Genomic DNA, 15,231 nt, shown 5'->3' with positions numbered 1-15,231 from the left:
ATGTACTACAATTAAATTTATATTTCTTTTATGTAATTAAGTAATTGGTGAATTTATTTCAGTTGTTCCTTCTTATCCACTCAACAAATATGCTGACATGCTGCCCTGAGAAATACTTTAATGAGGTTGTTATTTTGAAGATAAATTTATTTCTTGCAAAGATGAGGTATTTTAATGGAAAAAGTATTTTGTATATAGGAGCTTTTGTAAATAATTCTTATTATGTTACAGAGAAAGGTTATGATGTATAGTTATGAACGGTGTTCTAGGTAACAAAAGATCTGTTAAGATGTGTGTTATAATATGAAAAGGAACCGGTTTGGGGGACACGTCGACTGTTTATCGAGACCCAAAAGTAAAGTCTGAATACATAAGGTGACTGATATATTAACAGTGAAATGATATAGTTACATCTGAAAGATGTAGGTTTGAATTAAGTTCTCATATTTTATGTAATGCTGTCGAAAACATTTCAAAATTATATTTTTCTTTATACAGTAAAACCTCTTTGATATGTTCCAAGGAATGCTGTTGTAAACACAGTATGTAGAAAGTCAGAGGAAGTGAACATTACCTGAAACTATTCTCCTCCGTAGTTTAACGGTTAGCACTGTTAGCTGCCGTCCTTGGAGATTTACTGATTTTCACATATTAAGTGCTTTTGAAAGTAAGTGTATACTTTGGCTAGTAACATTTAGATTGACATAGATTATCTCAGGTTGTGGTATCACATGAATATTGATGGAGGTTTGAGAAAGTGGACAAATTTTTCTTTCTGAATAGTAATTGAAAGTGATTAAAGCCTTGGTACCAACTCACCAAGCTGTTCCTTGGTCACATCAGCTGGACCATTGTCAGGACCATGAAACTGTTCTGTGATCTAACTTCACTAAGTAATTTTGCTTTGTGGGTAGAGGTAATGATATTTAATTCTGTTAACAGAGTTTTGTTGCACATCAACAGATATTGAAAAGAATGCAGTTGTTTTCAGCTGAAAGAGAATAAAATCATCTGGTATGTAAACAACAGAAATGGCTTCCCCACTTCCCCACTTTGTGGAGACTGGAACTTGACTAATAAAGGCCTATCTCAGTAAACTGGATGTTTGAAATAATTGAAAAACCAACATTGGATAAATAGCTAATCATGTACAGTATTATATTTTGTTTTGTAAATCTGCTCAAGACATCCCAGTCCACTTTGCAGTGTATTTACCATTTTTCAAATTAGTTGATGAGTAAGTTTATGAACATGAGCTACTAATGAAACTTGCTTGGATATATGCCTGAGATGTTTTTGATATAATTATAAATATGTTTGATGTGCTAGCTCTGAAACTTCATTATTTTCATTTTACCAAGATGGCATTTCAAGGGTGACTGTTAACAGGATTTAAACCTGTTCTTCTCCAGAGTCTTCAAAACTGGACCCTTGATCAGTGTGACAATTAACACACTGAGCTTACATAATCTGAATATTTTGTCAACAAATCTTATTTAAAGAATTTCTAGAGGATATTTTGATCTTTGTATATTGAACTTTTGACAAGAGCATAAGGTTTGAGAGAAAATTCTGTAGAGGGATATTGCAAAGAAGTTTTGCTGTGTAAGTTATAATGTATTTTATATTTTTCAGTTTCTCTTATAAATTAGTCATACTGTATGCCAGATTTCATTACATATTCAATGTATAATTGTGTGTAACTAGTTTGTCCAGTGATGTTAAATGTACAGTATGCAGCATATTAACAATATTTTGTCTTTGTATTGTCATGTTTATATGTTCAGTGGTTATACGTGGTGAATGAAAAATGTGTATATATAGTACTGTATGATGTAAGTACCTTGTTGTCAAAGCTCTTCATCAGCAAATTGAAGCAGTTTGTACATTTATCAGTTCTGGCTCTGGTGCTTGTAAAATTTATAGGTTAAGGAATTTATTTGAGGAGATTATATATTATGAGTTACTTCTATTTATTTCTTTTATCTTCTACATCCCTGGTTTTAATGCTGATAAACTCAGTTCTACAGGCTTCCATAGAGCCAATATTCTTGGTTCTAGATGAGGGTTGCTGTTTCATTGCCAGAAAGCTCCTTGATTTTTTTTTATGTAGGCTTAGTTGACCTTGAACCAGCCCTCAGATGGAGGTAAAAATCCCTGACCTAGCTGGGAATTGAACATGGGTCTCTGGGTAAGAGGCAGGCTCGCTACCCTTTGTCCGTGGGGCCGGCTCTATGTGTGTAACATATTTCTAAATGAACAGCAATGAATGCCTGACTTCGACAGCAACTGCAATATTAATTTGAGGAGTAGGCCTTATTTGTCATATGTTTGTTACATCTTTTTCATAAACACAAAGTTTTCATATTTTCTCTTTTGAAATTTCGCACCTCTGTTTACTGAATAAGGATTACATTTTGACAGATACATACATTTTAGACTTTTAAGTCTGACGTATTCACATACATTAAGAGTTCCAGTTAAATGCTTGACATTGCTTGTGTGCACTTTTATTGCTTGTTATAGTTGTAATATGGATCCCTTTAAATCTGCTCTAAGAAGTAGAATTATTGGACCTACACTTTTACATTAATCAGAACATTTTTGATGATTTGACTAGGATTTGAATTAGTACTGCAACCTCCATGTAGCTGTAACTCATCAAGCATCAACTTTTATAACTGCAGTCTCTTCTTAGATAAAATGTATTGCGGCATGTTAATGCCCAATGTCCTTTATCAAAAGTGAGGAAACAGGTACCCCCCTCTTCCTGTTCTGTTGATTTGATTTTCATGTTCCCCACGTAAAAAATATCCGACCTACCTGGGTATTGAACCTGGGGTCTCTGGGTAAAAGGCAGACTAGCTACCCCTAATCCGCGGGGCCGGCTCGATGTTTGTAACATATTTCTACATGAATGACTTTGGCAGCAACTGTGATATTAATTTGACATTTGTCATATGTGTGTAATATCTTTTTCATAAACACACATTTTTCATGTTTTCCCTTTTGAAATATGCATGTGTTTTGCATCTGAGATAACAAGAATTTATAGTTTGTGTTTTGTTAGGTGGAGGAATCAGCATTTGAACTAGCGGCGTTGTAATGTTTGGATGTAAATCATACTTATGAGGGAACACAAGTTGTGCACAAGAGAGATTTATTCATATCTTTTCACTCAATTATTAGTTTGATCTTACAGGGTTATGATTAAAAACTTGGAAATCTCGAAGTTGATAACATGGTCTGAAGACTGTTCTTGAGTTAGTCTAGTCACTAGTCATGGAGGATAGCTGGCAAGAATTTTTTTTTTTTGGTAAAACAGAGTACAGGTACATCAAGTGCATAATTGTTTTCATATATAATGTTAGCACATATACTTTTTCATGATATTTATTGCATCACCTCCTGAGTTGCATAAAGCTAATCGTAAGCACATTTTAGACTTTTAGGCTGAGGTATTCTCTTACATTGAGTGTTCCAGTGAAATGCTTGAAAATCCGTGTGTGCACTTTTATTGCTTGTTATGGTCCTACACCTTTAAGGGGCTACGTACAAGTTAAAACCTTCAGAAAGAGTTTTAAAAAAATGTTTAATGCTCAAATAATTCTGGAATAAAAAAATACCTTCACTAGTTTTTGATTCATGATTTAAATGTATATGCACTAACGTTATATTGAACATGTCATTGTGTAGCATGTGTCAGAATGTAACCAAACCAAACCCCATGGCTCAACAGCCCCGAAGGGCCATGACCTTTCAAGCGACCGATGCTCAACCCGAAGGTCTGCAGATTGCGAGGTGTCGTGTGGTCAGCACGACGAATCCTCTCAGCTGTTATTCTTGGCATTCTAGACCGGGGCCGCCATCTCATTGTCACATAGCTCCTCAATTCTAATTATGTAGGCTAAGTGGACCTCGGACCAGCCCTCGGGTACAGGTAAAAATCCCTGACCTGGCTGGGAATCGAACCTGGGGCCTCTGGGTAAGAGGCAGGTATGCTATCCCTACACCATGGGGCCGGCGTCAGAATGTAAACAAATGTTTAATGCTTATTTCCTGCAAATTACATTTTCGAGAACAGTTTTCCTGATAACTCAGGAACTACCTAATATAAACTTGTGAAATATGTGTGTTTGTGCATGTGTGTGCATGCGCGTGCATGCATATTTTATCTACAATATGATGCAAAATCATTTCCTTGTGTTGACAAATTCTTCAGATTAAAAAAAAAAACCAGAAAGCTCTTCTAAAGACTCATCATTGTTAATGAATTATGACATTCTTTTAATGTGAACATTATGCTATTAGAGGAAAAGATGTTAAAAATATTACCATAATGTTAGTACTGTAAGCTCTACATACCCCTTTAAATCTGCTTGTTATATCAATGCTATAGTATGCACAGTATTATACTGTGATATGATTGGCTCAGTTTTCAGTGCCCTGATTGATATAATCTTGCATACATCTATCATATATCTGCTGTCATCTTCAACTTCTTTCTTCAGTAATGCTTTTGGAAGATTCTTCAGATCCTTCATATTGGAGGATGTCAGGGACAACATATGGGAAGGATCTTTCAAGGTGGGTTGCTCCATCAACATATATGTTGCTGTTGATTTGTACATTTGTGTATGATTTTTGCTGGTTTTCTCATTAGTATACCAAAATTGTAATCTCATACCAAGAAGGTATGTCACAGAACAAGGTTTATAGAGTATTTCATCAAAACATCCTGTGTGAACCAGTATATTGTACAGAAACAAAAAAAATTGTCATGCGACAGTCCATTAACACTTTTGATGCCAGGCTGTAATGTAGTGGTTGTGCTAAGAATGCCAGGACAATTTTAATGAAAATGCACTCACCAAGGAAAAATATTCTCCTGCTTACATTTGTGGAGGTAAATCCCTGCTCTTCTCTTCCATAGCAAACAGTTGAATACAGAACATGTGAGTGTGACTACAATTCCATTAGAGTTTCATTTTCTTTATTTAAAAGTGTATAAATTTTTTATTATTTTTTGGAAAAATAAATTTCAAAATTTGACCTAATTTTTACATTTATATTGCATTTTTATCATGGTTATCATACATTTGTGGGAATATTAAGCTAATTTTGAATAAAAAGCTAATGTTTTATGCAATTCTTGATAGTACTTTTTGAGGATTACGAATTTTTACAAAATTATGCACGCACAGGTTAAATACACAATAACCTCTTCTTTACTTCGAACACTTGTCAGTTGATAAATTATTATCAGATGAATCACTTAATGTTAAAACATTGCGTATTTTTATCATCTTTCATATACTTATCCATCCTTACACTGTTGGAAGTAAATGAACAAACTTATAAGCAAACAAGATACAAGCAAGTACATGAAGCGGCAGAGTGCAGGGCTACCATGCGTGGAACATGCAACGCTTTGAAAGAAAGCTTTTATTAAACTTAACTGGTATTGATATCGCATGTTATCGATATTTTCAGAGAGTAAAAGCTTCAATCTTTCCGGCGGTATTACTTGTGCTGCCATCGTGCAGCAGGAATTTAAGATACAGGCGAAAGAAAAACATAGCCGACAGTTCGGCCCCCACCATTTTCAGCAGCAGCTTGGATGACCGATAGATCGACCGCATGTCACTATAAGACTTAAGGGTGTTGGAATATCATGTGGTCAGCATGACAACATCCTCAGTTGTATTGCTTGGCTTTTGAGATTGGGTCTGTTCATGTACCTGACAGTTCCTTTGTTGGGTTCACAAAGGTTGAAGGAATCCCTTTCCAAAATTCAATCCAGAAATATGCTTGGACTAGCTAGGAATTGAACCCAGGGCCTCCAGGCATGGACAGGCATGCTACCTCTACACCACAGGTGGTAGAGGAAGTACTACTAGGTAACCACCTCCTAAATCACGGGGCTAGCTTACATATACTGTAATGTTCATGCTTTTTTCTGAGGTCCCTTTAAACAACAGTCAACACTACAATCATCTTTTGTTCTGTCCTATGTAGGCATCCAAGAAGAAATATAACTTCTTGTGCAGAACATTTGTTCTATGTTTGTAAGCACTTCAGATTCATATTCCAGTAATCCTAGCAATGCTGCATATTTGGGCTATATGCACATGTATCATTCTTAGGGTTGCTTACATTAATATCACAATTGTAGAAAATGAAAATGAAAACCTACAACCTGTTTTCCAGTCATTGACTGGGTCAGGGATGTAATGAATGAAAGATATATAGGCTGTTATTACAATGGGGTCGCCACTCCCAAGGTGATTTATTAATGAGTGATAAATGCTATGAAATGGTAATGGAGAATGTTGCTGGAATGAAAGATGGCAGGGAAAACGGAGTACCCGGAGAAAAACCTGTCCCGCCTCCGCTTTGTCCAGCACAAATCTCACATGGAGTGACTGGGATTTGAACCATGGTATCCAGCGGTGAGAGGCCGACGCGCTGCCGTCTGAGCCACGGAGGCTACCCACAATTGTAGAACAGGAAATTTTTTGAAAATGCTCGGAAAGACCTGTTGAATTTGTATTTTATGCAAGATAGAATGGCATAAACACAAGACTTTTTGAATTTTTTCTCTCTTGTGTAGGAAAAGTGTGAGTGAAAACATCTTTGCCTGTGAATAAAAGGAAATTGGAATATGAAAAATGGGTTATTTTATGGCATTATATCTTTCACTATACAGTCCTGCTTTATCAAATGTTGAATTTGTGTTCTGAGCTGTGTATTCGTTGTCTCTTACACATGTCAAATGACCATAAACGAAAATAAAACTATTTAATATTTGATGATTGAAGATTTCTTTTGTTTTTCATACAAGAAGGTTAACATTTATTTTGTCAAGCAGGCTCTTGGGGTAAAGGTATGCTTTGTGGGGCTAATACAGTTTCTGTTTTGTATCTGGTCCAATGTCTTGTGCTGCTCATATTTTTAAAGCAACATCTGTGTAGCATTATGTTTGTATTTTTAGCTCTTAAAGTACTAATTATTGTGATTCATGGAAAATACTAAGAAGGTAGCAACTTAAATATTTCTGGCAGTAAGTTAAGAATCTCAATTTCTGATGGATAAATGATTAATTTTGAGGTGCTATGCTGTAAATGTTGTTACAATCTAAATGTTTTAATAGCTTGTATAAGTTGAATGTTTTTCTTTGTCTTTGAAATCATGTTATTATCATATTTGTGGACATTCAATTTATCTGTGGACACTATTACTCATTTTCTTGCAATGCTAGTTACAGTCAAACTCAATGTGAAATATTTTTTTGCTCATTGATGAACCATCATTCATTTTCTAATTTAATTAATTAATTAAATTAATGAGGTATAAGTTAATCATTGTGAATGTTCATGTCAGAATTTTTATGTCATCATGTTGATTCTCTAATATGAGAAGATATGAGTATTTTATTCACTAAAAGTTTTTAAGAATTTTTTAGTCAAAATATATCTTCTGGGATGCTTTGGGGTGGAAGTGGAAAGTAAACTTTTACATATGATGGTGATGAAGCAAAGACAGTGTTTAATGTGGCAGCTTGTATAAGCTGTTGTTTCCTTTGTAGTATTTCAGTCATAACCTTGCCACTTGAATGTTAGCAGAATAAAAGTCTGTATTATATAGGCTATTTTCTGTGTTTTCAAAGACCTTGAAAATAGCATGGGTATTACCTTCATCCAGAAATGGTGGACATTCATCAGTTTTATTGTTGTTCTAGTCTGAATATTCCTGCGTTTTAGAAATACCTTTAGCTGCTTGTAAAACAGTCATTATTTAAGGTAAATGTTGAAACTGGAATCAAATCCAAATCATATACTGTTGGTGTTAACCAGTTCTTCTAAATAATGAAATAGATTTTCTTCCCAGTTCTTTGGAATTGAAATCGGGCTGTTTGTGAAGCAATCTAGTGGGCAAGGATGGAATACTGAGAACCTACTTTGTATGCACAAGTAGACTCTGCTCATATCTGTTTAAAGCAGTATGAAGGGTAAAAACTGATGAAGGGGGTCCCTACTGAATTTTATCTCTTTGTTAAATGTAGCCCCTTACACCAGATTATGTGAGACTGTCTAAATCAAGAAAAATTCAAAATCTGGTTTGTTGAGCAATTCGTTTTAGAATTATGAGTCTTTTTTCCTTTTTTTTTTTTTTTTGGTGGGGGAAAAGTGGTCATTTTTAAAATGCTGCTGCTACACCGAGTTTTTTGTTTGCTGGTTTGAAACTTGGTTATTACACAAGAAGGTCAAATAAATCATTAGCTGTAATATATTTGTCAACTAAGAAACTTATAATTTTGACAGCACTTTTGTTAGTAAGTGGCAGTGTATCGTAAAAGCAGTTGATTTTTTCATATTTTGACTCTAGGGATTACTGAAAGATTTCAGCCGTTTTAAAAACAGATACTGATAATCATGAACAACGCATAGATACATGCTTGTGCAATGTTTAAAGCTAATCATAAAACTGATTTGCCTGGAGCATTTTGAAATTTAGAATAAAGATGCTTTTCGGAAAAGCAAAGATAGAATGGGTGTGCCCAGTTAAAGGGTCACACAGGTGTGATTTAAATATCTCCGCAAGACCTTTAAGAATGGCCACACCTTCAAGAAAAGGATACCACCATATGCCCCGAATTTTGAAATATCTAATAGTACTAAAATCTCACTATTTTTTTTTTTTTGGGGGCCATTTTTGGACCAGTAAGGTCCTCTCTTAAAGGTGTTCATGTTATTTGTGACCTTTTTGAACATATTATGCAAGAAGTGATATTAGAATGACGTACAAAGTAATGTTAACAGCATCATTATTAATAGATAAAAGTGCATGTTAAGCTTGCCTGCAAGTCATTGCATTTCATGGGGAAATGTTCCTGTGCATTTCTTTTATCATTCCCCTCCCATGAATGTGCAGTGCATGGTTATATGGCATAACCTCTATTTGTGACCTGTTTTTTGTGTTGATGTGTATATATAGTAGACATCACAACAAAACATAATGTATCTAGTGTATTTACTCTGTATTAATATTGAATATATATTGTTACTGTATTGTATTCTGTTGTGTTCAGGGCCATTACAATATTAAATGTTACAAGATTTCCCAATCATATAGTCTATTACTTTCTTCTCATTTGCTTTTACAACCAGCAAAGTATTTAAAAAAAATGCAGTGTAATTTGTATGTATATTTTAAGTGTGTACTTTCATTTCCTTGACCTATTTAATTGACCTGTGATATTGGATGTGCCTTTGTTGTGCCATTGTCATATTGCTGCTGACATAACAAGGCCTGGGAAACTAGCTACATGCTTACAAGCACATAAGTCAGTATATGCAGTCAAAGTTATAGGTAGTGTGCTGAAATGTGGCAGCATTTGTAAAACTTAACTGGTCATGTGATGTACAACTTTGGTCCAATTTTGAATGAGTGCTTGATCCACACTGTTGAAACTTGGTTATTACTCAGGAAGATCAAACAAATAATTTGCCGTAATATATTTATCAACTAAGAAGCTTATATTTTTAACAGCACTTTTGTTAGTAAGTGGCACGGGGCACTGTATCATAAAAGCAGTTGATTTTTTCATATGTTAACTCAGGGGATTTCTGAAAGATTTCAGTTGGTATTTTTAATGTATGAAAATGGAGTACCAAATTTGTTGACGACAGTAAACATAACAAATATTTTTTTGGTACAGAAAGAAAGGCTTATTTTCATATGAACTTGTTTAAGAAATTTTGTAGCATTCCTTATTATTTGAAAACATGAAGCATTTGTGGGTATGTGAATAATTCTTTCTGGTAACTGTTCATAAAATATTTTTTCAAATCCAGTGTGATGAAAATTTTCTCATATCTCCAGCATTTTATTCTAAATCTGTGTCCGAGTGTTGTCCGGCATATGAACAGTTCACATTTTCATGTAGTTTTTGCATCCCCATTTTTGCACCAACTCCAATACTATCAGCTGCCCTTGTATTAAGAACTGTGCGATTCTTTTTGAAAAATTATGTCCTGGGTGTTGCAGACTTTGGGAATACTGTCCCTGCAGATTCGATTTCCTGGCCTGCTAACATACAGTATATTGTACATGGTAGATTTATTTATGTAATATACTTGCCTATGAGATATCCAAGTTTCACTTGCTATTCTTGACTAGAGAATTCTTTTAAAAATTTGTATGTTCAGAAGATTTTGTTTTGAGAGTAGTTATGTAATATCGCTTTCTCTTTCACATGTGTTACCATTTCTTATACTCGATTGTCTTAGGGACTTGTTTATGATACATATACAAACTGCATGACAGTTTCATGAAAATTATACTATTTCTGTTAACAATAGTGACACAGCTGTGGGATCGTAATAGCCACCTAGCATTGTCATTTGCTTCTCAGCAAAGCAGCTGTGGTTTGAGTTTGGCTGTTCATGTTGGATTCTTTAAATGAAAAGTCATGTCCCTGTGGTTTGGATTCCATGTAAAACTAAACGTTCCATGACTATGATCATGTTATAAATAGTCACATAAAACTACAAGCTTGCTTGAGCTTTTTTTTACACAGCTATCACACGTTAAGAAATAAACTGAACTTACGTATTGGTACTCAGTTATAAACAGAGATTTTATTGTAAATCTGTGTCCAAGCCTTGTCCGGCATATGAACAGTTCACATTTTCATGTATCTTTGCACCCCCATTTTTGCACCAACTCCAATACTAGTCAGGATCTGAAGATGCATCATGGATTTACAAGCAAAACACATTCATAAAGAGAGTTCAGAAAGTTTTTGGTCTTTCATTGCCAATATCTGCTCCAAGAATAAGAATATTTATTTTTATAGTTGTGCTGTGGGTTACAGTTTCTAGAATTGTGCTGTGTAACTAAAATTGTATTAGTGTATTTTACCTCAATGAAATACCTCTCTTGAGAGCAAGAAAATGCAAATTAGAAAATTCAGCAACCAAAATTACCTACTGTGACTTAATGGATATCACTGGTGAATGAAGCGGAAAATAATCACATAGAGCAGTGTGAAAATCTCAAGAACACAAAAGACTGACTTAATGTGTTTTGCTTGTAAACGTACAAATTATAATGATTGTTATGTTGAAAACCAGGGATGTCTAATTTAAAAAGTCAGCATTTGCTCTGTGTAACATTGTTGGACAGAATTTACTGCATTTTGAGAAAATAATTTCATACGTTTGATATTCTAATGCTACAGTGTAGTTCATATGTAAGACAGTTTGAATAATAATGTTCTTGGAGTTCTACATCCCACTAATTTTTTTAATGGGTTTTGAAGACGTCGAGGTGCTAGAATTTAGTTCTACACAAGTTCTTTTACGTGCCAGTAAATCTGCCGACACGAGGCTGACATATTTGAGCACCTTCAAATACCACCAGACTGAGCCACGATCGAACCTGTCAAGTTGGGGTTAGAAAACAGCAGCTCAACTGTCTGAGCCACTCAGCCCAGCTAAGACAGTTGATTGTTTGGAATATCTGTATGAGTCATTAAAGTATTTTTTTAAAATCTTTAGTAGTTTTATTTTTAGGGTATTAAATAAAAATGGAACAGAAAAGTATGACAAGCTGTAAAAATCTGAGTCAGTTCAGTGTTTACTTATAATATAAACTATATTTTGTAATGTATTTAGAAATCTGATCTAAATGATGATGATGATAATTCAAAGTGGAAAAGTGATTTAGCAGAATTGAGGATTATGAAAACAGGAATTCTAGACAAGCTTGCATTTCACAATAGGATTAGAAAGTTGGGGGTGTTCAAGAAAGACAGAGAGTGTGCAACTGTCTGGGCGGATGAAGGAATAAAAGTTATTTTATGTGATCCATAGATGACCAAAATCAAAGGAATAATAGTAATGTGGGAAATTAAGAAAATCACGATTGCAAATCGCTTCGTAGTATCAGTTAAAATTAATATTTATTACTGATCATTGTATACTATTGCAACAAAAATACTTCATTGTTATCATTATAGTCTCCGTAAATAAATCCTCCTGCTTCTCTTTTATATTACTGGGTCGGTTAACCACTAAGGTAATCCCCTGACACAGTTCGGTTTATATTTTATAGATGTGATGGAAACTTTCAGACTTCCTCATTGTGTAGGAAAAGTAAGAATTTTGTCCACATAAATCAAAATGGTAACAAAGCTAAAAGCTAATTACCATTCTAAATATAGGGCATTTTTTGTAGGGAGTTCCTTTCTCTTTAAATAACAGTTGCCAGTTTCATTTTGAATTAGTGTACTGTATATACGTTGGATGTGTGCTTGTGGCTCTGTGGTTGAATTGTGTACTTGAACATCACATTAACCAAGTGTGTGGTCAAATATTGGTACAATACATTTTAAATATCCAGTAAAATGATATTATTATGTTTGAAATTCTTAAAAAAAGCTTGTGTTCACAAGTATTATAATACATACATTGGAGACTGTAATTTATTCTGAGTTGTTCATTAAAATATATTTAATCTCTACAATTCATAGAATTTGTGGAATCTCGATCTTTTCATTTACCAGTCTTTGGGAAATCTTGAAGAAATGGAAAATGGATTTTCATAAATGTATTTTGATCATGTGTTATAAAATTGCATAATGAATTTATATTAAATAATTGTATCATTTATCTTAAAGGTAATAAATATATATTTTCAGTATTCCTATTCTCTAACTTGTTCTTCATGAATTTTATTTGTAATTTTTTTTTTTTTAAATCGATTAGAAGGCGCCTTTCTTCCAGATTGACTTGCTGACTGTGAGAATGTGAAAAGTTTGCAGTTGCTTGAATGTAATTATACTATAGTCACCGTCGTCTGCTGCAACTTGTATCCGAGTAAACACATTCTCCAGCAGTTTACATTTTCACACTCTCATTGTTTTGTGAATATGTTTCATGTGACTTAGTAGCCCAGTCTTGGCATGAAAAATACGCGGGCTGTAAATAAAGTAGTGGCAATATTGATAGAATGCAATATTTAATGAACTAACAAGTAATTGCATTACATTTCTTCAATGTATCCGCAGTTTCTATTATCTTTTGCTAAATGTCGGGAAGCTGTTGGGACCACTGGCAAGGCGTTCTCTGTTGATGACAATGACGGAGCGCCCTCCTGCGTGGAGTACTGATGCCGCATCAGGAAATCGGGGACCTCGGAGGGTTCCTGCAACTTCGGAAACAGGTCGAAATCACAAGGACTGATGTTGACATTGTTTGTGACATGACAACATGCGTTGTCATGCAACGCGATAGGGCGATCGTCTCTCAATAAACATGGATATTTGCACTGCATAGCCAGCCACAGATGTTGCTCCAGAAATTGGCAATAGTAGTCACTGTTGACAATTTGTCCCTCAGGCACAGCATGCTTAAGAATAAGACCCTCGTAGTCGTATGCTACAGTCAGCATGAGCTTCACCTGGCTGGATTCCTGTCGAAATTTCTGTAGATGTGGCGAAACTGGGTGACGCCATTCATTTGATTGACCTTTAATGCATGCTCGTATACTCGTACCTATGTCTCATCAATGGTGACAATACTCGTACGCTACAGAAATGCATCTCCTTTGTTGCAGAATCTGTCCAGGTGGATGCCAGCTAGTGCATACCGGTGCCATTTCTGTACGTCGGTGAATTGACATGGAACCCAATGGGATACAATTTTCCTCATGTTAAAACATTTCATCAGTATGTGCCACACCGTTTGATGACAGAAACCAACCTCTATGGATAATCTATGGTCTATGGAAACGAGACCATTCACGATGTCAATCTGATCTTGAGGAATGGACGGCCGACATGTGCGGTGCAAATCCGCGGTCTCATTACAAACCACTTGAAATGCTTTGACCCATTGTGCAATTATCCTACACGGTAATGCATTATCGCCATAGGCTTCACGTAATCCTCGATAACATTCTGTTGCATTTTTGCCATGGGCAACCTCGATTTTAATCCACATACTCTCATCACCTTTTGAAAATATGCTTTCGAGGGGCGAAATTGACACTCTTCACTTCAATGCTATACAGCAACAACACTCCCAACTGGATGCCCGTCAAATACACTGCACATTATAGGATATAGTATTGAAAAAGGCGGACCATTACAACATTAATTTAATACTTATTATTGTGACTCTACACATCGATAACAGCACCACTTGACTGCTTCCATATCCTGTTTGTGCATGTCGTTCCTCTTCAAACCAGTAACTGATGTAGACACAGTGTGGCACCGAAGCGTATCCGAGAATTGAGTGTTAATTCCAGCCCTTTTCATAGTATGCTTTTAGTTGATCCTTGAAACACCTCAAAGGGGCTCAATGAAGTCTGGTGCCGGAGCAGAGTTCACCATACAGGAGTTGACGAGGAAGCCTGATCTCATGCGACAGACATGCCATATCCATCTGAGATGTTGGCCAATGATGGTAGCCTAAATGCTTATAGCATGCAGTTTCTCAAGAACTGCAAGATACGATGGGATAAACGTCCAAATATAAACCAGAATACCAATATAAATGGTCTGTTATTGGACATTATAAATTTTCCAGCTAACTCATTCCTGGTTGTCAGCGTTTAACCCCCGTGTGCTAGGCTGGGCTCATCAGTTTGTACCTAGCACACCTACCAAGACTCTGACTAGTGCATACCATGGAGGCCACTGCGTAGGCTAATTGTAGCCACCGGCAGTGCCAATGCACTATGAGAGACTTTGTCTCATTACCAAAAATTGATGCCTGCTTGGCTATCAGATGATATAGATGTTGATTCCCGTAGGGAATCTGAAATATTTGTTCCGAATGAGTAAATTTATAATACCAATAGTGGTGCTGTTGTTGGAAAATTTATAATGTCCAATAATGGACCATTTATATTGGTATTATAAATTTACTTATTCGGAGCAAATATTTCAGATTCCCTACGAGAATCAACATCTATATCATATAAACCAGAAGTTAAAACACAAGAGTTGAAACTGTGCCTTAACTTTTTGTTTATGAATGGTGTTCAGTCAACTGGAAACACTTCATATTTTCATTGTAATTAATTTTCAGGACATACGGTAACTATGATGTCTGTGAGATAGTGCTGGGTTGTCAGAAGTACTTCATAGTATGTTCATAAATGGATACTGCTGAGTGTTTGAAAATTATTGGTATTTTCACCAAATCTTCTTGCCCA

At 35.3% G+C, this 15,231-nt stretch overlaps 1 protein-coding gene across 3 annotated transcripts in view; it reads left to right on the top strand.

Moving 5' to 3' along the window:
* Nucleotides 1-14,826, top strand: part of Shc (SHC-adaptor protein) — a 179,903-nt gene extending 165,077 nt beyond the window's left edge. For 2 of the 3 annotated variants that reach the window (XM_067135812.2, XM_067135814.2), the window contains exon 12: nucleotides 63-1,207. The gene's annotated coding sequence lies outside the window, so the exon portion shown is untranslated. Of the gene's footprint in view, nucleotides 1-62; nucleotides 1,208-13,623 lie in introns of those variants that run through there. The other variant, XM_067135813.2, reaches the window with a different exon arrangement.
* The last annotated feature ends 405 nt before the right edge of the window (nucleotides 14,827-15,231 follow it).

This window comes from Anabrus simplex, chromosome 1, assembly GCF_040414725.1.
Source record: "Anabrus simplex isolate iqAnaSimp1 chromosome 1, ASM4041472v1, whole genome shotgun sequence".
Lineage (NCBI taxonomy): Eukaryota > Metazoa > Arthropoda > Insecta > Orthoptera > Tettigoniidae > Anabrus > Anabrus simplex.
The sequence above is the reverse complement of the archived record's forward strand: the minus strand, read 5'-3'. Positions and strand labels throughout refer to the sequence as shown.